General features: G+C 45.2%; 1 long non-coding RNA gene across 1 annotated transcript in view; it reads right to left on the reverse strand.

Moving 5' to 3' along the window:
- LOC144781875 (uncharacterized) overlaps positions 1–15,632 on the reverse strand; it is a 43,485-nt gene extending 27,853 nt beyond the window's left edge. The window contains exon 1 of the long non-coding RNA XR_013601079.1: positions 15,382–15,632. This is a non-coding gene — a long non-coding RNA (uncharacterized LOC144781875). The remainder of the gene's footprint in view (positions 1–15,381) is intronic.
- Positions 15,633–26,959: the final 11,327 nt, after the last annotated feature.

The raw sequence follows: 26,959 nt of genomic DNA on the forward strand, positions 1-26,959 counted from the left end.
CAGAGCACCATTCAAAACACATAGTAATCACGTTTTTTAGCATTTGGTGCTCAAAAGGTCGACGGTGTTTCGGACCCCCTAGTAAATCACGGGGACCATCATCAGGACATTACATTGAAAACCTTAACAATATAGCCTCTAAATGCCTAGAAGGGAAAGGAAGGAAATATATACATTTAGAACCATAAATTAAAGAAAAAATTATATGAACAGGTGACTTTGTAGTGACCAGTGAGAGACTCGACTCATAGGCGGGTGGAGTTGTTGGTGACAATGTGGTTCCAAACGAGCATGCTGGCGAAACAGTGCACAGTAGGTAGCGCACCGGATAACATGCACTATCTGTGATGAATATTCGACCATGTGGATTAGATCAAAATACCGCGGAGTGGGCGTGTTTGCTATCAAAAATATTGCAGACGGATATCATGGTCAAAAGTACTAGGTGGTTGGCGTGACACGTGCAGGATAACCGGCTAGGCGCAGTCGAGTGTGCCAGGTGGGTAGGTGTTTGTAACAGTCCGTGTCGAGCGTGACTGAAAACTATGGCCATTGTAAAAAGTGCACTTGTCAACGGGGCAGGGTGCAGTATCGCAGCGTTCAGCAGAATAGCGGTCTGCGGGGAGATGGGGCCCTCGCTGGCTTACCGTAAATCCCGGATTGGAACGGCGGTGGATAAAATTAAGTTGCGTGAGCCCTAAACCAAGAGAAAATCATTCAGTACAAGGGCGTGCGAGTGGGGAAAAAAGGAAGCTGAAGAGTAGACCCGGTCTTACCAAAAATCGAGCTCACGATACCGCGGTACACGCTGGTATCAGTCGGGGGCAGGGGAACCTGAAAGAAACCCGAAGGGTTAGAACTAGCCTAAGGCCACAGGGAGAGGTCCGGATGTCCGCTGGTAACTCAGTGAACAAACTTACCGGATGGGTCGGTGTGCAGTTGTGCTCCCTGGCGTGCTCTTGAAGGAAGGGTGAGCCACTGATTATAGACTTCGCTGATTGGCCGAGGACCACGAGGTGAAAGGGGGCATAAAAATAAATGATGGACTAAGCTCGGCGGCCATCTTAGGAGAGTGGGGTGCCCAAGTGAAGTGTATGTGACATATTTAAAGGAACCACAATAATGCAAGTAAAACGTTACAGGATTACAGTGAAGAAACAAACAAGTAGACTCAGAGCCCAAACTAGATCAAAGCAGTCCATTCATCCTGCAGGTTGAGTCCTGAATTGAGACTGTCAGTCTTGAGAATCCATTTAAGTTCTTCCCTGTTCAGTAAACGAGTTAGATCGCCTCCTCTGGGTGGGATGGTGACCTGGGAAATTACAGTCCAACGAATGTCGTTTTCCGTGTGTCCTTTATCCAGAAAATGTTGGACCAGCGGGGCATTAGGAGTTTTACACCGAATGCGGCTTCGGTGTTGGGAGATCCTCAGCTTGATTTTCTGTTTTGTCTGGCCCACATATATCAAGTCGCATGGGCAAAAAATGGCATAAACGATATTGCAACTATTACAATTGGTAAAAGTTTTCAATACATTTCTCACATCCTTATAAACAAATTCTTTACCTTCCAATGAGTAATCGCATACAACACACGTACCACATTTGGAGTGGCCACGGAGGGGTGGTAGTTGCCAATGGTCATGCAGTGTAATATTTCTTACAGTTGGTAATGCCGCCCTTACCAATTGATCTTTAAGGTTTTTATTTTTCTTAAAAGCAAAGAGCGGAGACTCCCAATTCAAAATGCCCGAGTTTAGAATGTGCCAGTTCTTTTTGATACATCGCTTTACTCGATTTGAGACGGGTGAGTAGGTGGTTACACATACCAATTTATCAGATGGCTGTTTCTGCTTGGGCTCGAGGAGTGTCTCACGGGGGCAGTACCAGGCTCTTTTCATAGAATTCTTGATCAGGCGCCTGGGATAGCCTCTCGTTCTAAGTTTCTCAGATAGAGTACTAGCCTCAAGGAAATAATCCTCCTTTTTGAAACAATTTCTCCTCAGTCTTAAAAACTGAGAATATGGCAGGCTATCCCTCAGGGCCCTGGGGTGACAGCTATCATAGCTCAGTAACGTATTCCTTTCCGTAGGTTTAGGGAACAATGAGGTATACAGGGTGCCATCTTGATGTTGGATATTCAGGTCTAAGAATGAAATGTTCTGCCTGTTGTGTGATAGAGTGAATGTAAGGCCGTTGCAATTGTTATTAAGCCAGTGCAGGAGTCCCTGTAGTTCATCCAGTGAACCCCCCCAGATGAGAAAAATATCGTCTATGTATCTTTTCCAGGTAAGCAACCCTTGATGGAATGGGTTGCTGGGAGACAAGATGGCGTTGGTCTCCAGCCAGTCCATATAGAGGATTGCCAGGGTTGGGGCAAAAATAGCGCCCATGGATGTACCACGTACCTGCTGATAGTATTGCGAGTCATACATGAAAAAATTCTGAGTGAGGCAAATCTCCAGAAGTTGTATAATGAATAAGGTGGGGACCCTGTGTGGACTGGGTCGGGTATTCAGAATACTTTCCATTACGAACAGGGAGTCTCTCTGGGGTATGTTAGTATATAAAGACTCAACGTCTAGTGTACAAAGAGTCTGGTTGTCAGGATCATACGGATGATCCTCAATTAGGTTGATCATATGCATACTGTCTTTAATGTAACACTGAGTTACTGGCACAAAATCCTTCAGAAAATAATTGACGTAATGACCAAGTGGTTCCAACACTGACCCGCAACCGGACACTATCGGTCTGCCTGGGGGGTTTTCAAGTCTTTTATGTATTTTGGGCAAGGTGTAAATAACCGGGATTGGTGATATTCAAGAAGTTATATTCATGTTGGCTAATGATGCCATTGGAAAGGGCCTCTGTGGTGAGTTGTCTAATCAGGGTCTGTATCTCTTTGGTGGGGTTACAGGGGAGTTTACAATAATGGTCAGTGTTGGAGACTTGACGTTGTACCTCCTCTTTGTAATCACAAATGCCCTGCAAAACAATGCCGCCGCCCTTATCGGCTGGCTTAATAATCAGCTCATTATTATTTCTTAGGGTGGTAATGGCAGTCTTCTCTTCGAGTGAAATATTAAAAGGTATGAAGAGGTGTGTTTTTTCAATGTCAGAAATTTCTTTCAAGATAACTTTCTCAAAGGTGACAATTTCCCTCGGGATCATATTAGTGGTGGGAGAGAAAGTGGATGGTGGTCTAAAGGGAGTCACGACAGTTTTAGGCTCCGAAGGATTCAGTTCGAAGTAGGAGCGTAATCTTAGTTTGCGGAAAAAGGCCAACAACTCAGACTGAAGGTCCAAAAAATTGGGATAGGTAGCAGGGACAAAGGATAGTCCTCTCCGTAGAAGAGATGATTCATGAGTTGAGAGAGTATGCCCTGAAATGTTAAAGATGGGGATAAGGCCCATATTCTCAGTTTTTAAGACTGAGGAGAAATGGTTTCAAAAAGGAGGATTATTTCCTTGAGGCTAGTACTCTATCTGAGAAACTTAGAACGAGAGGCTATCCCAGGCGCCTGATCAAGAATTCTATGAAAAGAGCCTGGTACTGCCCCCGTGAGACACTCCTCGAGCCCAAGCAGAAACAGCCATCTGATAAATTGGTATGTGTAACCACCTACTCACCCGTCTCAAATCGAGTAAAGCGATGTATCAAAAAGAACTGGCACATTCTAAACTCAGGCATTTTGAATTGGGAGTCCCCGCTCTTTGCTTTTAAGAAAAATAAAAACCTTAAAGATCAATTGGTAAGGGCGGCATTACCAACTGTAAGAAATATTACACTGCATGACCATTGGCAACTACCACCCCTCCGTGGCCACTCCAAATGTGGTACGTGTGTTGTATGCGATTACTCATTGGAAGGTAAAGAATTTGTTTATAAGGATGTGAGAAATGTATTGAAAACTTTTACCAATTGTAATAGTTGCAATATCGTTTATGCCATTTTTTGCCCATGCGACTTGATATATGTGGGCCAGACAAAACAGAAAATCAAGCTGAGGATCTCCCAACACCGAAGCCGCATTCGGTGTAAAACTCCTAATGCCCCGCTGGTCCAACATTTTCTGGATAAAGGACACACGGAAAACGACATTCGTTGGACTGTAATTTCCCAGGTCACCATCCCACCCAGAGGAGGCGATCTAACTCGTTTACTGAACAGGGAAGAACTTAAATGGATTCTCAAGACTGACAGTCTCAATTCAGGACTCAACCTGCAGGATGAATGGACTGCTTTGATCTAGTTTGGGCTCTGAGTCTACTTGTTTGTTTCTTCACTGTAATCCTGTAACGTTTTACTTGCATTATTGTGGTTCCTTTAAATATGTCACATACACTTCACTTGGGCACCCCACTCTCCTAAGATGGCCGCCGAGCTTAGTCCATCATTTATTTTTATGCCCCCTTTCACCTCGTGGTCCTCGGCCAATCAGCGAAGTCTATAATCAGTGGCTCACCCTTCCTTCAAGAGCACGGCAGGGAGCACAACTGCACACCGACCCATCCGGTAAGTTTGTTCACTGAGTTACCAGCGGACATCCTGACCTCTCCCTGTGGCCTTAGGCTAGTTCTAACCCTTCGGGTTTCTTTCAGGTTCCCCTGCCCCCGACGGATACCAGCGTGTACCGCGGTATCGTGAGCTCGATTGTGGTAAGACCGGGTCTACTCTTCAGCTTCCTTTTTTCCCCACTCGCACGCCCGTGTACTGAATGATTTTCTCTTGGTTTAGGGCTCACGCAACTTAATTTTATCCACCGCCGTTCCAATCCGGGATTTACGGTAAGCCAGCGAGCTCCCCATCTCCCCGCAGACCGCTATTCTGCTGAACGCTGCGATACTGCACCCTGCCCCGTTGACAAGTGCACTTTTTACAATGGCCATAGTTTTCAGTCACGCTCGACACGGACTGTTACAAACACCTACCCACCTGGCACACTCGACTGCGCCTAGCCGGTTATCCTGCACGTGTCACGCCAACCACCTAGTACTTTTGACCATGATATCCGTCTGCAATATTTTTGATAGCAAACACGCCCACTCCGCGGTATTTTGATCTAATCCACATGGTCGAATATTCATCACAGATAGTGCATGTTATCCGGTGCGCTACCTACTGTGCACTGTTTCGCCAGCATGCTCGTTTGGAACCACATTGTCACCAACAACTCCACCCGCCTATGAGTCGAGTCTCTCACTGGTCACTACAAAGTCACCTGTTCATATAATTTTTTCTTTAATTTATGGTTCTAAATGTATATATTTCCTTCCTTTCCCTTCTAGGCATTTAGAGGCTATATTATTGTTAAGGCTTTCAATGTAATGTCCTGATGATGGTCCCCGTGATTTACTAGGGGGTCCGAAACGCCGTCGACCTTTTGAGCACCAAATGCTAAAAAACGTGATTACTATGTGTTTTGAATGGTGCTCTGTTTAAGTATTCTGTATCATTGCATTTTATGACAGAAAAACGTGCTTTGCCATAAAAAGCCCTTCTTTGCTCCCTACATCCACCCTCTGTACCAGTTCTGTAAGTGCTGGGCACAGGCTTGTGCTCCACACTGGCTGAATTGTGGAAGGTACTCCTTATGGTATAACAAAGTACAAATTGAGTAAACTCTAAAGACCACTGTCCGGCTGGACATGTCATTCCAAATATAGATTGACTCTGTCTATATTTTATTTATTTCAAATTGTTTGTATGCATGGGACCAGTGTTGCATGTACAAAGTATGTTCCCCGAGGTTCCTGCTGACTGAATTGGGGTCCCTTGTTGTTCCTAATCTTACCTAACGACACCCCCCCTTAGCCCCCACCCCGTCCTCCCAGTTTTATCCACCCTTTCTCCTTTCAAAGATGAAGAGGAAATAGAAGAGTAACAGACTGAAACATGCGGAAAGCAAACTCCACCTTTGGCAGAAAGGAGGGGCTAGCATACAGAACAAGCTGTCTGGGAAAAATTCAGTAAACAGCAGCCGGGCCAGCCAGGTCTGCAACTTTACGACACTTTAGACCAAAGTAACCACCTACAAAAAGCCATTTTTGCGAGTTTAGACAAACTCGTATCAATTCAAATGGTGCTGCCATGAGAAAAGGCAGAATCAAATGTAAGTTCCCCTGTGGAACAAAATGTGTCGCAGAGTTAGGAAACTTAGCAAACCTTTCATGAAATGAGCGATCATGGGCTATCTAAACAAAGAAGGATGGTCAGGTAAAATAAAATTAAAATGCTACGCAGCACAGTCGAGAACTATTTCATGGTAGAAACCACCAAAACCTGGTAAGTGCTACAGCACAAAGTGCAGAACACATCGCACTGATTGTCTACGAAAAGCTTTAAGCCTGCAGCCTGGCACCAAGAGACAAACTAGTAGCAATGCCCAGCATGAATCAAGATGGTGGCCATTTCTTAGGCTGCCAAGAGGACTTGAGCAAAGCCCGTTAGTTGAAGACCTTTAACCGCATGCGTGCGGGCGGAATTCCGCTCGTACGCTGAGATTTTGTAAAGCGCATGTTACGTGACGAGCTGGGCTCGTCATCAGCGTGCCAGGAGGCTACCTCATGACGAGCCCAGCTCGTCATCAGCATGGAAGGGGTTAAGTGACAGCATGCATTTTCATGCATGCAGATGAAGCAGTCAAGGAAAAGGGTGGAGGACCCATCCATCATGCACCAAAGCAGATCAACTGCCTGGAAGAGTAGGGGTCTGCCAATTACTGCATTGCAATACATCAGTTTTCCAAACCAGCTGCACCCGTTCAAAGTAAGTGAATCAGCTGGCTGCTATCCTCACACTTCCCACAGAACCCATGAGATTAGCTAAATCTGCCCTCACTGAAAACCGTGACTTGAAGAAATGGTTCACAACCTCTTTCCTTCTTTCATTTAGTTGCTTCCCTGTGAAATGGATCCAAAAAAGAACAAGCGTGCGCGCCTCGTGCTGAAAAGAGGCAGCAGGGGGGGGGGGGGGGGAGAGAGGAGGTGGCCAGCGCTTGTTTCCTTTGCGGGAGCGAGCAGGAACCATATGTTTCTAATTAACACATGGTTTGAAAGCTCACTCCCGCAAGGGAATTGCCAAACGGACACGCGTTGCATTCAAAGCAATGCAATGCGTGCACGTTTTTGGCAGCAAAGCTGAAGCGATTGCTAAAGGTCTTTTCCTAAGCACTGCGTAGGCGAGACCTAAAAACGACACTACCGATATTTCACAGGTATTTATTTGCAAGCTTTATTGTTCCTTCCTAGAAGATGTATTGACCTCGTAGTCAGACATTTCCTTACTGTTTCAACTCCATCCTGATGTTTGATTGAGGTGTACAGACTTATTACATCTATGGTTGCTAGTAAGTAATCCAGTTGGCAATCAATCTTCTGGAGTTTTTGAAGAATATCCTTTGTTTCCATGAATAAAGAGGATAGGTCTTTAACGAATGGCTGAAGTTCTGCATCAATATATTTTCCCATATTAGAACAAATAAAGCCGATGCCTGCAATAATCAGTCTGCCCTTAGGTGGTGTGCCAGCCTTATGAATTTTGGGCAGCAAGTATAGAGTTTGGGTCACTTGATATTTGATAAAAAGATAGTTTTTCTTCCAAGGTAAGTCCTTGCTATACCAGTTGTCAAGAAGCTTACTTAGTTTGCTTTGTATCTGTTAGGTTGGGTTGTAGTGAAGTTTCATGTAGCACTTATTATCACCAAGATGTTGATAAGCTTCATAAAGATAGTCTTCCTTATTTAGAAAGGCCACATTCCCACCATTGTCGGCTTCTTTAATTATTATATTTCAATTTTCACGAAGTTCCTTTAACACTCATCATTTTTGTGTTCTATTTGAGGTAAGGCTTTCCCTTTTAGATAGCTATTTCTGGTGTTCCTTGTCGAGGTCCCTCATCACGGCTGTGAAGAATAAGTCTAATCTATTACCCGGTGATGGGGTGGGCCGGCGTAAAATGTGATTTTATTGGGAATTTAGACAGATTTGAATGTAGGATATCATGAATGTAGTTTATTTGGTCCCTTCCCAGCCCTGGGTCCACTTCACCTGCAGTACTAATGATACCTCAAGCCCTACAACTCAGGCTGTGTCCTCTGCCCACTCAATTGGGCTATCACTTCTAGGCCGGAGACCCAAAGACAGGGCATGCAACAAACTACATGATGCAGACAGGGCTTTAAGTAGGCCGGGTCTCAAGGGGTCTGAACACCGCCAGTTTTTTAACGGGGGCCTCAAAACGGGTCTCTATCGTGCTCTGTTTTGAGCCCTGGCACAGGCGGGACGTTTTTTTTCCGGACTGCAGTGACAGCAATGTCACTGCAGACCGGAAAAAAGTGCCAGGGCGCAAAACAGCCCGATAGAGACCCTTTTCGAGACAGCAGGCACATCGATGAGCGCTGCCCACACTGCTCACTTCTAACTAGTGGAGAAGTTACGGCATGACGTCATGACGTCATGCCAGGTGAGTGTTGTGGGGGAAGGAAAATACTTTAAAGAGTCATTTTCTTTCTGGATTTTCCTCCTTTTTCTGAAACGCAAGAGCAGCAACATTATGGTAAGGTCACCAGGGCATTAATTGGAAGCTTTTTCAATATTATATGTAGCAAGCCATAGTTGCAGCTTATTTATCTTATGCAACTAATAACCATTGACAAAGCCAATAGTCCTTACTTGTTGTAGGTATGATGTTACTTGTTGTCTCACATATCTGGATGCAATGACAGAAACAGCAAAATACAAGTCGGGCGGCACACTATGCTAAACACAGATTTTTAGCGTAAGTTTGTTAAGCCTAATTACACAGGCCACACCCCTTTGAGAGACCCCCCAGTTTTTTCATCCCACTTAAAGCCCTGGATGCAGACGAGGACAGTGCCCCTATTAGGCTGACCAACTGGCATGGGTGCAAATTCAGGACGGTGGGTGTAAAAATTCAGGACAAAGGGTCAAAATTCAGGACAAAGTTCAGGACAGAAAGTCAAAATTCAGGACAAAAATTCCAGACAAAAGGTACGTTTTACAGACACATCAGAGGAGGTCAGGCAATAGTATATAAGTAAATACTTAACATAAACTGCTCGTCATTGTTGGATTAAAAATAAAATCGAACAGCCCTGAGCACACGGAGCAAGTACTAAAATCTACAGATCTCCTAAACTGGATGTGCTGCCAACGTTGAACCCCAACAGATTTTTAGTTGCTAGACTGGAACCATCTCAGCAACAACGCCACAACACATTGCCTGAGCATCACATTGTGCCACACCGCTTTCTTGCATACAGTGCACCAACACATCATCCAAACACATGCTAGATCAGACAACACACCTCACCATTCAATATCACACCACAACATATCCCTCTATATGTATTTATAAGACATTATTGTAAATTAAATTCTCTCTCGGTATGAGAAGAAGGCTGACAAAGAGACAGAGCTGGTGGAATGAGTCCTGTTAGAGGAGAAGTTGACTATTCCTGAGAACTAAGAGTCTTAACTCCTCGATGAAAGGATAAAAGATTAGGGATCCATCTGCTTTCATGAGAAAGAATGTTTCATAATCTTTAAGCTAAAAAACTGCATATTTTACAGCTCCTCTGCTCTTTTTGAACTTCAAGAACTGAAGAAGCGAGTACTGGATCTCAGGTAGCCCAAACTGGAATGCTAGCCTAGAGTTTATAGGTGATCATCCATGTAGACAGTTAAATGAATGCTGCAGGCACAATATGGAGGTCATCTCCTCTAATAAATGCCGACACTGCCCATTTCAAACGTGTACACAAACAGACAACAAAAAACGGACCAAGAGCCTCAGAGGAGGTCTGCTAAACTGTCGTTCCCTCCCTAAACACGCCTTGCAAATTTGGAACATGCTCCTTGAAGAGAGCCTTGACATACTCTTTCTGACAGAGACTTGGCTAGGGGTAGACTCCGACCCTGAAATCATCGAATCCCTTCCACCTGACTTTAGCATAGCTAGGGTAGATCGACCATTAGGCCGAGGAGGTGGCATCACCGTGATCAGCAAGGCCCCCCTGGTGTGCTCTCTTGAACCTCTTGGAGTAGATAACTGCGAAGCCGGCAAATTTGCACTGAAACTTGGCCCTCAGGACTATATCTCGGGTGTCCTCCTTTATAGACCTCCTGGGACCCTCTGAAATTTTAGACCTAGCTTACAAGAACATCTCACCCAATTAGCACTGAGACATAGGAAGGTTCTCCTCATGGGTGATCTAAATATCCACTTTGATGAAATCCAGCTAAAGGAGGTCATTGACCTAAAACAGGAATTATTAAACACGAATCTGGTTCAAAAAAACCTAACACCCACACATATCCATGGCCATCTACTGGATCCGGTGTTCGCCAACTGGGAGGGCATCACCACGAGTACTCCTAACCCACTCCCCTGGACTGACCATTTTTTAGTCCCTTTTGAAATTGAAATTAACATTGTAAACAAGCCTACCCCCTTTTGAGTGGCAATAATAGCTACCCACATCGCAGATGGAAAAAAATTTCACAACCCATCTTTAACGAGATGCTAAGCCTAGGTGGGATGCCGGGAGGCATAGATAGTGAAAGCGCCAATCAAAACTTAGAAACCCGAATCCTTGACGCCCTGAATAGGGTAGCCCCTCTATCCACGGCCAAAAAAGGAAACAGAGCCAGGAGAACGGCACCTTAGTATAATACAGATCTGCACTCGGTCAGATCAGAGTGCAAAAAGATAGAAAGACTCTGGCGCAAGGATAAGAATGATCAAACTAAGCTTCAATACAAAACAGCCCAGAGAAGCTATCTAAAACAGGTCAGAGCTGCTAAAGCGACCTTCTACGGGAAAAGAATTAGTGAGGCAGACTGCTCATCGAGGGAACTCTTTAAAATCTATAAAGAAATCTCAGTCGTCTCGCTTTCCAATTCTCCGGAAATTGATTCCGTCATGGAATGCAACAAGGTGGCAGCATATTTTGCCAACAAGGTCAAAAAAATTTACAGCTCTTTCTCCACTCATCTTGCGGCTGGAGAAACCTTCACAGAAATGAAGGAACCAGCGATGGCAATTGCTAAACCGAAGCTAGAATGCTTCACTGTCCCACCAAGTAAAGAACTTGCTACCATATGCTCTAGCATAAAATCGGGCTCTCCTCATGACCCCGCTCCTCCAAAGGTTCTGGCCGCTAGTATAGCCACTTTAGAACCTTACATCCGCCATGTCCTCACCACATCCTTCGACTCCCAGACCCTGCCAAGAAAATGGAAAAAGGCAATTGTACTACCTATTAGGAAAAAACCGAATGTAAACCATGATGTCCTAGAGAACCTATGACCAATCTCTCTGCTGCCCTATACCGCCAAAATTGCTGAGAAAATTGCAAATGTGCAATTGATGGCATTTGTGGAGCAGAATAATCTCCTACACCCCTCCCAATCGGGTTTCCGGAAAGGCTTCTCTACTGAAACAGCCTTATTAAGAGCCACCGAAACTCTCCGTCAAGGAGCTGACGCTGGACTAACCATGGCACTGGTCATGCTAGATCTGAGCGCAGCGTTCGACACTGTAGCACATATCACCTTGCTACAGTGTCTGAACAGAGGAGGTGTGACTGATAGAGCACTCGGTTGGCTTAAATAGTTTCTAACAGGCAGAAGCTTTCAGGTTCAACGGGGCTCATTTCAGTCTGAAGAGTGGGTACTGGAACAGGGAGTGCCACAGGGCTCTGCTCTAAGTCCTACCCTTTTTAACTTATATATGGCACCCCTGGCTGAGCTAGTTCAATCGTTCAGCGTAGAGATTGTATCCTACGCCGACGATACACAGCTCTTACTCACCCTCACCCAAACACCGGCTGCTGAGGCGAATAATTTCAGAGCCTGTATGCAAGCACTGGCCACTTGGATGGATACGCACTGCCTTAAATTGAACGGATCCAAGACGGAAGTCTTGGTGGTTGGTGACGATCAACGACACTGGACATGTGACTGGTGGCCTAACTGTTTAGGCGACATGCCAACACCATGTACTGAAGTCAAAAACTTAGGGATATGGATGGATCCCACACTATCCTATGAGACACACATCAACCGTCTAGTAGGCAAGTGCTTTGGAGTCCTTAAAACTCTCAACAAAACCCTAGATCTCCTTCCTTTAGAGGCCAGGCGCACTATGACCCAGGCATTAATTACTTCACGCCTCGATTATGGTAATGTCCTGTTCCTGGGAGTTTCGAGTAAAAGCATAGGACGACTCCAGATATTACAAAATGCTGCAGCCCGCCTAGTGCTTAGACTCCCACGAAGAGCCAACTCTAAAGCCTCCCTGGATGCCCTCCACTGGCTTCCGGTGAAAAAAAGAATAAAATACAAAGCACTCCTCATATGTCATCAGATCATCTGGCATAAAGCCCCCGGATATCTGACAGGTCTGGTTACCAGGTACGAACCACGCAGATCACTAAGATCTAGCGGTTCGGGCACGCTTGTGACCCACCGATACAGGAGAGAAAAAAATGGGAGGCCGGTCCTTCAGAGTGACGGCTGCCACAGCATGGAATTAACTTCCCATCCATCTCCGCCTGGAGCCTTTAGAAACTACCTTCCGACGTAAACTTAAAACTTATCTGTTCTCCTTATAGCTTACGTTTGCCCTCTTGCCTCGCACTGTTTCTTTCCCCCCCTAATGAGCTTCTCTTCCTCTCTCCTGTTTTTCTTAGCGCGGGGACACGCCGAGATGGCGTATTATTATCCATGCGCTCTATAAATGTCTTTATTATTATTATAATAAATGTAAAACTAACGTGTTAGAGATACTTCTCATCATCACAGGATACTAGTGCAAGTAGGAGACATTTTCATGTTTCACCATCAGAGATGAGAGTTGTAGAGAGTTGCACATGCCTGTTCACTGATGCTCTGACAGCCTCCAAACAGATCTTTTGTATAGTTCTCAACACCAAATTATGTTGGCCTGTGAATACTCCCGTTTTTAGGAGACATGGATGAAAGAACCTGGACTCAACCGCTCACCAAATATAGACATCACAACTTACTTCATCATTTCACATTGAACCCAAGTACCGAGTCTATTTTGGGGTATGTAGTAAGAATGCCAAATGTATTCAGGTGAGATCCCATTTTGCAAAATGATGATAGAATTTGGTTTGGACCCAACAATAAGATGTGTTTCAGAGCCCTTCATGTTTAGCGGGGTTCTTCCATGTCATCAGCTCCTCCAGAATCTCAAACCATGTGGTAACGTGCACCTGGGGGCTGCTAATATGTTGGTAAATTTGCATATTTTAAGCATAAAATGGTTCTGGGTGTCCCAGTATCTAACAAAAACGAATTCATCAATATGTTAAAAGGAAATTGAAGCAAATGGCACTCTGCATTACTTGACATTCCATTATATCATATATGTATCAAAACAAAACACCACTTCACAGCACATCACACCCTGCCATACTTTACAATACTCATTTACCTTATTGGACAACAAACTGACCACACATCACTGGAGTTGGGGGGCATAGAACATTGACGATAACAGGAAAAGAGGGGCAGTGTTGCTAGGTATGCTGCATGGCGTAGGGAGCTCTGGGACAGTGACATGCCTGCCTAAGTAGGCATAGTAACAGGGTAAAAAGAAACAGGAGAAGGAATTTGCAGGAACTTGAAAGGACAGGCCCCATCAGATGTGGTGGCCGGGGAAGGATGACCCTGTGTGGCTGCAGAGCTGGGCAAATAACAGAGCAGGGTACAGGAACTTGAAGGGTGGCCCTGAGACAATGCACCAAGGCGAGCTTGTTGGAATGACAACAGACAAACCTAAACCTGCATGTAAAATCTTGGTCAGTCATAATATTAAACAAAGTCCCACCTTTACCACTGATATCCCCCAAATTGACTTATAAAGTCCATTACTTGTTTACGTGCCTGGTTTAAATCCATCACTATTACTCCAAAATTATAACATTACCAATCTTAACATTAAGTGGACTTAAAGCTTTGTTGAAAAGTAGCAAATGCAATCTTCCAATAAAATCATTGCATTTTTTTCACTATTGCTTGTTGTGAACTCTAACCTTTCTTTGGTGGTGACTACTTATGGATCATCGTTGAGTTGGTGTATCATTGCAACATCGTGAAAAAAATCTGTAGAAACCACCTCATAAGGAGACAGGTCTCTGTCTCGTAATAAGGAAAAGGAGTGCTGCATGCCGAAAAAACAGCCCCCTGGCACTGGCTCCAAGGCACTCGCTTGCCTGGACATGGTATGTTTTAGGCAGACGGCCCATTGTCATTCTAAATGTGATAATCAGCCTTCATCAGAATGACAATGGGCCGTCCACACCTTGTGTGAGCTCGGGGAGGGGCTGCTGCATCCTGCAGAGTTAAAAAAAAAATAAGTGCGAGCTGGCCCCAATTGTGAGAAGCTTTAACTCCTGGGGCTTCTCACAAGGGAACAGCACAGCCTTCTGAAATGCTCAGAATTACGGACAAAAGGCGTCCGTCCGTAAAAGGAATGATGAGGACAACATACCAAAATGACGGACGGTCCGTGACATTTACGGACGGTTGGTCGCCTACCCCCTTCGAGTGCAGGTGTTGTTCAAAGTGCAGTCGCACACTCGGAAGCTGCCATAAGTATATTGTTCAAACGTCAGTCTAGCTTGCATTTCAAATAGGGGTAGACTGCAGGCCTGTGCAGTAAAGGCGTGCACCCAACTGCAGAAGGATGACTTGAGGGTCCATGGACCCACTCACCCTGCAAGGGATGCCGTTGGAATATGCACCGACTATGCGACCCTCTATGTGGCGCACAGTTAGCGCCCCTCTTCATTTCCTCTTTGCTCTGCATCTATAACATGGCACGGGTCCACTGATCGCAGTCTCCCTCATCTGCCATGACCTCATACGAATGAGGGAAGCCCCCTTGAGATCGCGTTGGTGCAGAGTCCGGCACCAGCGTGGTATTAAGCAAGAGGCAACACATTTATGGTCCCTTCTGCAATACCAAAATGCTCATGTGGTACAAAAAGCGGGTGCAACACCTGTTAGGAACACCTCCGAAAATAAAACCTGTGCGTGTTTAGTGTTTTATCAGGAGTTCTGACTGGCTACGCCCTCCCAAAAAATCAAGACTGATGTTGACGACATCAGTAATCGGGCGTACACTAACTGCTGTGAGAACAAAATAGCAGGCATATAGGGTACATAAGGCTAGAATCATAGCGTATAGGATGGTTGACAAAACAATAACACACCACAGACAAGTAGTCAATTACAGTGGAAAAGATTGCCAGTCAAGTTTTAATAAACAAACGACACGGAGTCTCCTTTTGAAAGGATTAGGGTGATGCCCTCCTCTTATTACCTGCTGGACCAGCTCTGGGGTGGACATCGGGGCTGCCATGATGTCGGGGGAGGACGAAGATCTCCTTCTGTTTTGCTTTTCAGCTTGACCCTGGCTCCTTTCCTCCTACGCCCTTTTAAATGTCTTTTCTAGCTTCCGAGTCTCTTGGTCTCGTTTCGATTTCGATCCTCTCGGTGCTCTGTTTCCTGTGCTCCCACAGACCGCCCCCTGTTATTACTCTGTTTACTTCCGGCCGCGAGCCTTCCTTCACATTTGTAGATTTAGGGCTGTTCCCTTTGACGTCATCAGGAAAATGCAGCCTCCTTTTACACTATTTCCCAGATTAATGGATTGCGAGCGCCATCTTCAGCTGTAACTGCACCTCAGCAACTATATATTTTCTGCCACGAACCTTCAGGATTTCGCCACATTTTATCATATTTGCTGTGGTAAATTACAGCAAGAATGTAGGAGCCGCATAGCTTTGATATTTGAGATTTAAGAATTTACTAAATAGATGGTGGAAACATAATTTCTTTCAACAGGGTATCTGATAACTCGAGAGCAAAATATTTGTTTAATATCGTTTATTTTCATGTAGTGTCAAGGACCCCAATCATGTGTCAGTTATACCTTATAGAAAAATATTGGAGAACTTTTTCTACTTTTTAGGTCTCGCTTAGCGTTGCAGCGCATGCGCTGCTCGCTTTGCGAGGCATGCATTGTAATGAACTACAACAAGAAATCATTTTTGGATGTGATGTGCTCCCAGACTAGTAGTGGGCTGAGCTCATTGCTCATCTGCAGTGGAAAAGTTCATTGACCCAGGGAGCCTGGAGTGGGTAATAATGTCAGCCTTTTCCTGCGACTATGTTTCAGAATTCAAAATTTTCTAGCTATCACAACAAGAATTTTAGATTCTATTAAGGACACGGAGGCGAGGATTATGCTTTCTCTATTTCTTTACTGCAAACATAGCAGCCAATGAAAGTAAAACTACAACAATAAAAAACATCAATACCCATGAGGCTTTGAACCACGCCTCCTTTATCACAGCCAATCACTGCATTATCAAGTATACAAAGTAGAGAGACACTAATCTGTCTTCCTCTTTTCTTTGCGTGAACTCAGTCCAATAAGAACAAACCCAAAGTCTTAAACTCTCAACGGAGAGATGAACAGTTCCTTTAAGAATTCTCAACGGAGAATAATCCACAGCAAACTAAGACATCCGCTTCTGTCAGGAAGGCAAGTAGCTCTATCCGGAGTAGCCAATCAACTCTTCCTAAAACAGAAAACAAGGTTGAGAAACGGAACCCACAACTTCATTTCTCATCGGGTGGGCACAAAAAGTTGTTAGCACAACATAACATCAAACAACTTCACAGTTGCATAAACTGTCCCAACGGTTGGGATAATCTTCGCCTCCGTGTCCTTAATAGAATCTAAAATTCTTGTCGCGATAGCTAGAAAATGTTGTATTCTATAGCAGGACCAGAGGCTTTTGATTATGCTGGTTCAAAGCTCATCAATCACAGCATCAGAAACATGAGGAATAGGTTTATAATAAAAAACTTTAATCATAGAATCAGAAGACCAGTCCGCTGCTTTGAGGATGTCTTCCAAACGGGAACCTAACAAATAGGCTTTGGAGGCCATAGCCCCTCTGGCAGAGTGGGCACCATTAACAGAAATATCAATACCTGCCTCCGACATCACCCAACGAACCCACCTAGCTAAGGTAGCAGCAGAGACTGGTTCGAATGGCTTCTGGACAGAAATTATCAATTGACCCAAAGAATCAGACCTGTGTGCAATAGTACGTTCTTCATAACACTTCAAACATAGTACTACACCTAACTTGTTATTATGAGGAAAGGAAGGATACTCCACTGAACGAGACGTGGTCTTAGTCCGTCGAGTGATCACAAAAGAGACACCCTGTGGAGAGAACATCCTACCAGCGAGGTCTAAGGCTCGAACATCCGACACTCTTCGACATGAAATGAGGCCTAGTACCATGGTAAGCTTGGCAGAAAGCTATTTTAAAGACAAGTCAACATTATCCGGCCAGGATTCCAGAAGGGAGAGAACTTTAGAAACATCCTATAAAGTGGAATACCTGGGCAGAGGAGGGTTAGCCACACGGACACTGATCATGCCCAGCAGAAATAGCAGACCTGAAATTATTAACTGACCTGTAAGCAAGGCCTGATTCTGCACATTCCGACAGGAAATTCAAAATCTCAGTTACATTTGATCCCATGGGATCCACCTGCCTTTGAAGGCACCAACCCACCCATCTCTTCCATGAAGCTGAATATCGTTTTCGGGTGGAAAGAGCCCACGCTTGTTGCATAAAGCTGGCAGCCGCCTGTGAAAGTCCTGCAATGCTCTTGTGTCTCCCGAGAGCGTCCATACCATCAGTATTAACTGATTCTGAAGGACCAGTGGGTGGCCTGGCCCTACTGGGTCCTGGAGGAGAGTCGGGAACACAGGAAGTCTGAACGGAAGATCCACAGATAACTCCAATAGTGTGGGAAACCACGACTGAGTCTTCCACAAAGGTACTTGTTGAAGCGTGACTGGGCACAAGCTCTATTTTTAATCCAAAAATGTAAGTTGTCGCGTTCCTCGGATGTATCACCTAGTCGGACTTTAGGTGTGAATTTGAACAAAAAATGAAAGCGTTCCCTCTATCTAGGGAGCGACCCTCTGGGCACTGCTGTTGTGGATCGGCAATGCGATCTCTCAAATGTTAAAGATCTGTGTTTGTCATTAACTTGTCAAGGCATTCATCAATAAAGTTCATCAATTTTGAATTTCAATGAAATCGTATTCATAAATTTCCAGTGTTGTAATTCACATCATAGAAATAATTATGTTCTTAAATCCATGAAAACACTTATGAAAGCATCTTCCCAATGCATTTCGTGCCCATAACAGGCACTTCGTCAGGGGAATCTGTGAAAATAATATATCTGTATAAGGGTCCACAACTTAATAAAACTGTCATCACATATCAAAATATAAACATGCAGTTCAAATCTAGTTGATATACAGTGTCTCTACGAGTTCTTTAACATTTGAGAGATCGCATTGCCGATCCACAACAGCCGTGCCCAGAGGGTCGCTCCCTAGATAGAGGGAACACTTTCATTTTTTCTTCCACAAAGGTGTCACCAACACTAATGAAGCTCTCTTGTCGACGGACAAAGGCCGCCACTCTCTGGATCAGGGCAAACTTGAGGAAAAGCATAATTCCTCTGATGCCCCCAATGGTGAAGGAACGCGTCCGTTCCCATTGCCATCGGCTCCGGTCTCCAACTGTAGAAGAGGGGAAGTTGGGCATTGAGGCGAGAGGCAAACAGATCTATCTGGCAAGGGCCTCGCATATCCGTGATCTGAGCAAACAGCGAGGGGAGAAGTCTCCAATCGCTGAAATCTCGGAGAAAGCTGGAGTTCCAGTCTGCCACTTGGTTGAGTTTCCCCGGAAGATATTCCGCCACAACCGAGATCTTGCGGTCCAGGCAAAAATGCCAGAATTATTTCACTATGTTCACAAGCATGCGGGATTTCGTCCCCCCTAATCGATTGATGTATCTCACAGCTGAGACATTGTCCATTCGAAGCAGGATACAGCAATTGCTCTTCAGGGGTGAGATAGATCTGATGGCAAAGGAGCCAGCCAGCAACTCTAGGCAGTGTATGTACAATTCTAATTCTTCGGCTGACCACCTTCCTCCTGTGGTAAATTCCCCACAGCGAGCGCCCCAGCCCCATTGGCTGGTGCCGGATTCGACAACCACGTCTGGGGCGGCGCTGAAAATTGGTCGGCCGTTCCAGTCCATCATGTGCTCCAACCACCATTGAAGCTCCTCTCGAGCTTCCAGGGATAAGGGAATAAGATGATCGTAATGAAACCTCTTTTGAATCTAGTAAATCTTGAGTCTCTGAAGGGCCCTGTAATGCAAGGGGCCCGGAAAAATGGCTTGAATCGATGACGCAAGAAGCCCTACTATTCTTGCCAGAACTCTCAGAGAAATCAATTGCTTGGACAGGGTGGATCTGATCTCCCTCTTTATGGATCTGATCTTGCTTACCGGAAGGAGGAGCTGGGCTGAGATGGAATCCATCAGGAAGCCCAAAAACTCCATCTGTTGACTCGGAATCAGCAATGATTTCTTGGTGTAGATAACAAACCCCAGATTCTGTAACAGGGACGTTGTCCACTCCAAATGAGCGAGGAGAAGATTCCGATCTTGCGGCAGAATTCTCATGTCGTCTAAGTACACAATGAGGCGCACCCCTATCTCCCGGAGATGGGAGACCACGGGTTTCAGGAGTTTGGTGAAGACCCACGGAGCTGATGACTGGCCAAAGGGGAGAGTCTGATATCGGTACCATCACCCTTTCCATTGAAATTGCAAGAATTGTTTATGTGAGGGGCAAACTGGTACCGTCAGGTAAGCATCCTTCAGGTCCAGCCGGACCATCCAGTCTCCCTCTAGCAGGAGATCCCTCAAAAGATGGATGCCCTCCATCTTGAAATGTCGATGAACTACATAAGGGTTGAAATCTCTCAAATTCAAAACCAGGCGTTGACCACCGCCTTTCTTTTGAACCAAAAAGACGTTGCTGCAAAATCCTTCGGGAATGAAGGGTCCTACGGCAATGGCCCGTTTGGCCAAAAGCTCTTCTAGTTCTGAGTCTATAAAACTCTGTTCTTGAAGGGAAAAAAGGAGAGGGGGGGGAACACTTGAAGGGGACAGTCCAACAGTTCTATCTGGTAACCCTGTACGGTTTGAAGAACCCACACATCTGAGGTGAGACTTGTCCAACTGACCACAAAATGTAACAATCTGCCCCGACTTACCAGAGGACTTATACCCTCGGTTAACACTCCGGTTGAAGTGGCCTCTGTAGCCGGAGGGATAGAAACCTGCCTGCTCGGGCTCTTGGGTGTAACCTCTGCCGCGTCTTGGGGCATATCCTTGCTGAGGACTTGTATTCGAGTAGCGGCCAGTCGAGCGTCCTCTGCCATGCCCGGCCCTACCTGAGACCTGGTGTAGTACTCTTTTCAATGAAGCTTGAGATTTGTTGAGGGAAGCGAACGTGCTAACGAACTTGGCGATGTCTTTTATAAATTTGTCACCAAAGAGCTGGCCCTCTGCCAAAGGGCCTGGTTCTGATGAGGTCAATTTCACCAACTGTGGATCAATCCTTAGCAAGACAGACTTTCGTCTTTCCGAAGCCAAGGCGCAGTTAGCATTTCCTAGCATGCAGATTGCCCTTTGAGCCCACCCAGCCAGGACCTCAGGGTGGATAGCGTCACCCGTCTCCTGAGCTTGGAGGGCCAATTCCAGAATCTTAGCGAACGGGCCCGAAAGGTCCAGGACCTTATCTTAGCACGCACAGAGGGCGCGATCAATCCCCTTCTTGGGATCCTTTTTATACTTCTTTAAAAAAGTAGTCATCGAGGTATCTATGTCCGGGGTAAGGGCTACCTTATGGGCTAGGTATGGGCGTGGACATTCTGACTTCAAACGGGCCCTAACTGCTTTGTCAAAACCTTTACGCAGGTGGGTCTGCAAATACTCAGCCACCGCAGGTGGAGGAACCCAATCAGAGGATCTAGGGTGGATAATGTCTATGGGGTCGAACATGAAGGGGGAAGGATTAACAAGGGAGGAAGCGTGCTTACGCTTTTTTGCGCACTTTCGAGGCTTGGAAGCATTTGAGGAATCAGTGTCGGTATCAGTATCAGTGGTGCTATCATGCACCGGGATAAGAGATGACTGAGGAAGGGCAGGGGCCTCACCTTTGGAATCTTCTTTAGATTTGTACAGTTTAGCATAGGAGAGTACATGGGGCCAAGAGGAACCTGCGGGAACATTTGCCAGGGGGGGAGGGGCCGGGCCAGGAACAGTGGATGAACGTGGTTTGAGCTAATCAGGGACCAACAACTCTAACTTCTTAGCGAGGGGTGGCAGGGCTGAAGAAAGGGCCTTATCTAATTTTGCGTCTAGCTTTTTGTCAATGAGGTCCTCCATGGACTCTTCCTCATAATACTCTTCATGGCCCTGATCGTTGCACGCAGCAACCTCCTCTTGATAGCAGTCGTACTCTGCCATTCTCATCAACAGATTTGAAAAATCCAGTCAAAATCCCCAGAGGGAAGCTTAATTATCAGCCCAAAAATAAGGGCGTCAGTTGGGAGCAGTGCCAGGCGCAGGAGCCAGTCAAAAAACAATACTAAAGTCACCAAAGTCACTCAAACAGTAAATAGTCCCTTTCTAGGACTAATGGAGGTATAAACCCCTATCTGGAGAACAGTTTGGGGTCCCAAAAATTGTGGCTTGAAGAACCCTGGTCAGTCAGGGGTTAAATTCTGCCACAAGCATGAAGGAGGAGAAGATCCAAAATCGACCTTAATGCTGCCTTAATAATGTCGAGAAAACGGCCCAAATCGGCTTCTGGCCAGCTGCCTGACAAATCCCCTCTTCAGCTCGGGGCAGAGCGTCTTTGGTGGCACTGAACGGGGCTACGCTCATGCTGAGACACGTGCGAGCCCCGGAGACGCATGCCGGGAGCCCGCGAAGGCCTCAGCGTGCGCCTCACTCCCTGCGAAGGGGCCAAGTCCCTTCTGATCGCGTACGGCGATCAGAAGCATCCGGAGCTGCAGACAGCTATAAAACTTGCACGGGGAGCTGCTAAAGCGCAACACGCGCTTGTAACGGGGGCTGCCTAACCAACGGAGCGGGAGGGAAAGCCGCACTCCGAGCGGTGAAGGAAGGCGGGACAGCTCTTCGCGAACAGCGCGCACCAAGCACAAAGCCCCAAGTAAGCTAAGCACAAGCAAAGCGTTAGCAAGCTTATACATATGGCAATCAAAAAACAGCATGAATATATAGAGGTATGCAAAATACAGTACAGTGCAAGTATACAGAGTAGAGAGGCACTTATCTGGGCTGCAGAGCAGCAAAGAAAGAGGAAGACAGATTAGTATCTCTCTACTTTGTATACTTGATAATGCAGTGATTGGCTGTGATAAAGGAGGCGTGGTTTAAAGGCTCATGGGTATTGATGTTTTTTATTGTAGTTTTACTTTCATTGGCTGCTGTGTTTGCAGTAAAGAAATAGAGAAAGCATAATCAGAAGCCTCCGGTCCTGCTATAGAATCACTGCTGTGGCCTTTAATGTGAAATTCATACAGTGCTGATCCAAGACACTTTGGATTCCCTGGTAACAGCAAGTTCGGACAGCTTTTTCATAATGACCACACAAAAAGCAAAAAAAGACTACTGCAGTTCGGAGTTCAAATAAAAAATTTGATCTAATGACCGCATGACAGGAAGCAATTTATCGAAAAATCCCAATTCAACTTTGCTATTTGATTGATAGTATATTAGTGCATCCTGCATCTTAGTAAGTAGTGGTACTAGAGTGTTTTGGGCCTCACAAGGAGTAGGAGAATGCTATGTAAAAACACTATTTTATATTGTGAACCTTACCAAGACAGCAGTGGAGCACCAGCATGGGATGTGTATATGTGTGTGTGTGTGTGTGTGTGTGTGTGTGTTTGTGTGTATATATATATATATTAATTACCTTCTGGTGGTTGCCAGTAGGTAGTTATAGTTAAGACCTATTATCCATAGGAAATCCGCAACATTCTATTTGGAATAACTTTGGTGCCGGTTGACGAACCTTCGCGAAATTTTCAAAACTGGTGGCCCGCTCCGGTCCACTCCTATCCTGAAAGTCTTGGGGTGATTTGTCAAGCGAGGGCTGAGAAAAAAGGGGGGTCTCAAAACGTGTGTTCCCCATGCAATTTTCCATAGGAACCGTTAATCGCGGCTACAGCCCGCACTGCTGAACGGAATTACACCAAATTTGGCAAAGAGGTAGACCTTGATTCAGACTTGTGACTTTTGGTTAAATGGTGTAAATTCGTTCAGTAGTTGCTGAGAAAATCAAAAGTAAAATCATAGATATATCTATGGACGCAGTGGATCCGCGCATCCTGAGCTCACCATGAGTGCACCCTTACGATCACAAGCTGCATGCTAATTGGCTGTCAACTGTTTGTCAACATTCCAAACCAGGAAGTGTTGGCAGCCATTTTGTGCCTCGGTAGAAGCGAGGCTCAAGAAATCAGTGGAACAAGTGTGCAAAACGTATAAAGGGGGCAGGGTAGAAATATCCTGACCATCTAGACCTGCTTAGGGGGTCCCACAAGGACCCCTAGGGCCCAAAAAAAAATGTATTTTTTTTGTTGGAAAAACGAAAAGATGTGCGCATGGTGCGCGGATCCGCCGTAAAAAAAAACCATAAAATCAAAGCACGGCCTCCCACGCTTGTTTAAAAATTAGCCCCCGGGGGGACCAAATCCTGGGGTCTAAAATGTGAAATTTGATGGGGATCCAGAGGGGCCCTTTAGCTCGCGGACGGTCATCCCTCGGTGCTAGAAAATAAACGGGTGGGGGGGCTCAAAGGCTACTCTCCCAGTAAAATACTTGGGTGGGGGGCTTAAAGGCTACCTCCAGCCCTGGGGACCGCTACTCTCCGGGGCTTTCAAAAAAATTGGTGGGGGGGCGCAATGTAGGCGTTCCCAGAGGCATGGTAGGTGTTCCTATGACAATAGAACATGGAAGAGGGAGGTACGACAACAGCGTTGTGTTTAGAAGGCGGTGCTGGACTTGAGGAGCGATAGCAAAACTCTCGCTAATTGCGCCATATGCCGGATCCTAACATCTGCTCTGAAGTAGACTTAAGTATGTTTAATATGCGAGGTGGATTGATATGTTAAGTCCACAGTCTTATATTAACAAGCTTTACAGCTGCGAACATGAATTATCGCTGTATTTCTCGTGATATTGGGGGCATATTTACAAGGACAGCGTTAAAATAATCGTCGCTTTAGCGTCAGGAAAGTGCCGCTAAAGCGGCGATAATGGGCTTAATAATAGGCTCTTGAGAATTCCTGAGAATTCCAATAGAAGCCCAGGTTTACACCAGAACATTTTAACGCTATCCTTGTAAATATGCCCATTATAGACTCCTAATTTTACTGTAAAAAAAATTGTCACCTTCTACTAATTTTTATTCTTCCCCGGGATCCCATCCAATGGACGTATATACAACATTGGGGACCATGGGTAGAGCCCCAATATCCCTATGGTCCCAGCCAGCTCCCGCATCCTTCGGAAGCTGCCATTACTTTTGCACACGGGACCTGCTAATATGCAGCTACCCGTGGGGAAAAGCAATCTGCTTTGCATTTTGAAAGAGAGAGCAGGTTTCCCTGCTATCTCTTTCAAAATCCAAACCAAGTTTGCTATGGCAGGGCGGGAGCCTCGGATCACACCCTGCCATAGCAAACAGCAGTGTAGAAAAAATCTTCCGGTAAGACAACAAAGGATTTTCAAGTCCATTATCGCCCTTAGCAGCAGTTTGCTGCCGCTAAAGCGGCGATAATTTTAATGTCGTCCTTGTAAATATGCCCCTAAGTTTTGGATTGTCGACAATCGCGTCTCCCATTTAAATAGCCACGAAGTATTTAGTGAAGTGCACACTGTGAAACGTGAAACAGCAGTGTCTGATTGGGATCGATAAAGAATTGCCCAATGTTGAGTATAGAGTAGGCAAATTGTACATGGGGTTTTGTAACGGCAGTGGCTATTGCTCGCGCCCTCTCTTGAGGTTAATTCGAAGAGTTGTGTACTTTTGCTCATAATGTACACAGTGTTCTGTTGTCTCTGTTTGCTTACCCCTCTGTCATGTAAAGGATGCTGGGTGAATATAACGGCTTCTGTACAGCCAGCAACTTTGAACCCTACCCACAAACTGCTTACTGCTTGTTACCATAGTAACCGTTCATGGAACGCTCAACTGAGCACACAGGTCACAAGTTCAGCACACAATGTTGCTAATCCAAACAGCAAGTGTGCTTGACTTTTCAAAATTTTCCATAGGAACCGTTAATCGCAGCTACAGCCTCTTATTGAAAAGGTAGAAGAGCTGGTAAAGAGTCAGCCCGGGAATTACACTTCCAGTTATAAACACCATTCTTTTCTTAGTAAAGGTTTGAGCTCCATCAGTTATTCTTTTACAAATTAAGGGGTATAATTTTAACGGCTTCTTTGTAAATATGTCCTTAAATACTTTGTTAATGTCACATGTGAATTGTGCGCGGAAGGGTACAGAGACGTTTTGTAGTCTAGGAGACAGCCACCATCCCGAGAATTATTTACTAATTGTTTGAGGAGTTCGAGGCAATTTAAGTCCGGGGATTGTCATACTCAGGATCTTTATTTTAATATGCAGGGTGTGCCTCGGCAGTCTCTGAAGCCTCAGTGGTGCTAGGCAGTGCCTTATTTGTTTTGTAATCACACGGGCAGTACTTATGGTGTTAGAAAGTGATACACTCATAGAACTCTTGTAGTTGTATAATTACTCAGGATTTATGTGCCTAAGAGTTACTTACGTTATTTTTTGTAGGTGCACTGTAATGTTAAATAGTTTTGACTTTAAAATCTTCTCTAAGCAGATGATTATCACACTAAATAATAGTCAAATGTTGTCAGAAAAAGAAGACGTATACACTCAGTTATTTTTTTAATGATCCTTTATTAAAACAGAAATAAATAAATAGAAACGTAACTTTAATAGAACAGTATAATAAACAAAACGTGGGATGGACTCCAGTGGTAGCAGCGTAGGTAAGCTGCGAGACAAAAATGAAACATAAGTATGTGTGCTATGTGGAAGAGGTAAAAAAAGCTAGTTCGAATTAAAGGATCATAGTGAAAATGGAAGGGAGGGTAGTGGGTGGAAGTGAGAAGGGGAGGGAGAGTTAAAAGTAGAGAGGCAGGAGGAGATAGAGTGTCGTCTTATTGCACTCAGTCCTTAGTGTTTACTGTTCGTCAGTCGTTTGTCTATGACGCATGGATCTGCAATATAAAGTGTGGTTTAAGAAGTCTTTAAAATATATGAAGCCAGATATTTTGGGCCATATTATGAAGGAAGGGCGATAACATTATCGCAGTTTTAGCGGCAGCAAACCGCCGCTAAAGCGGCAATAAGGGGTTTATAATATGGTGTTGTGAATTTTCTTAGAAGCTCAGGTTTTGATGTGAACCTGGAATTCTATGGGAATTTACAAGGGCATATTATCAATACTTTATAGTCGCTTTACAGGCAGTTTCCTGTCGCTAAAGTGGTGATAATGATATTGCCGTTGTTTGATAATATAGTTGTACATTAGTACTTACTGTAAAATCGCTTGTTTACACCTGTGCACCAGAGTGTTGCATCCCAGTTCCTACCTCGCAATGTGTTCAATTGTAGGTCTTACACACTGAGGCTTTATAGCTCACCTGCCACCACTGGTGTCCTACGACATGTTAGTGCAAGCTCCGAGTCCGGGGTACATTTGTATAGAAGAGCAGGTCTCCACAATGGAACGGTGTCTTGACACTGCAATGGTAGTTGTTAGACTGCTCAGGGCATCATTGCAGGTGAGAGGTCCTGCTCAGCCCCTTTCAGCCAATCTGTAAAGAGAGAAGTAATTTAATGGTGGAAATGTGTGGAGGTA

Source organism: Lissotriton helveticus, chromosome 9 (genome assembly GCF_964261635.1).
Source record: "Lissotriton helveticus chromosome 9, aLisHel1.1, whole genome shotgun sequence".
Taxonomy (NCBI): Eukaryota; Metazoa; Chordata; class Amphibia; order Caudata; family Salamandridae; genus Lissotriton; species Lissotriton helveticus.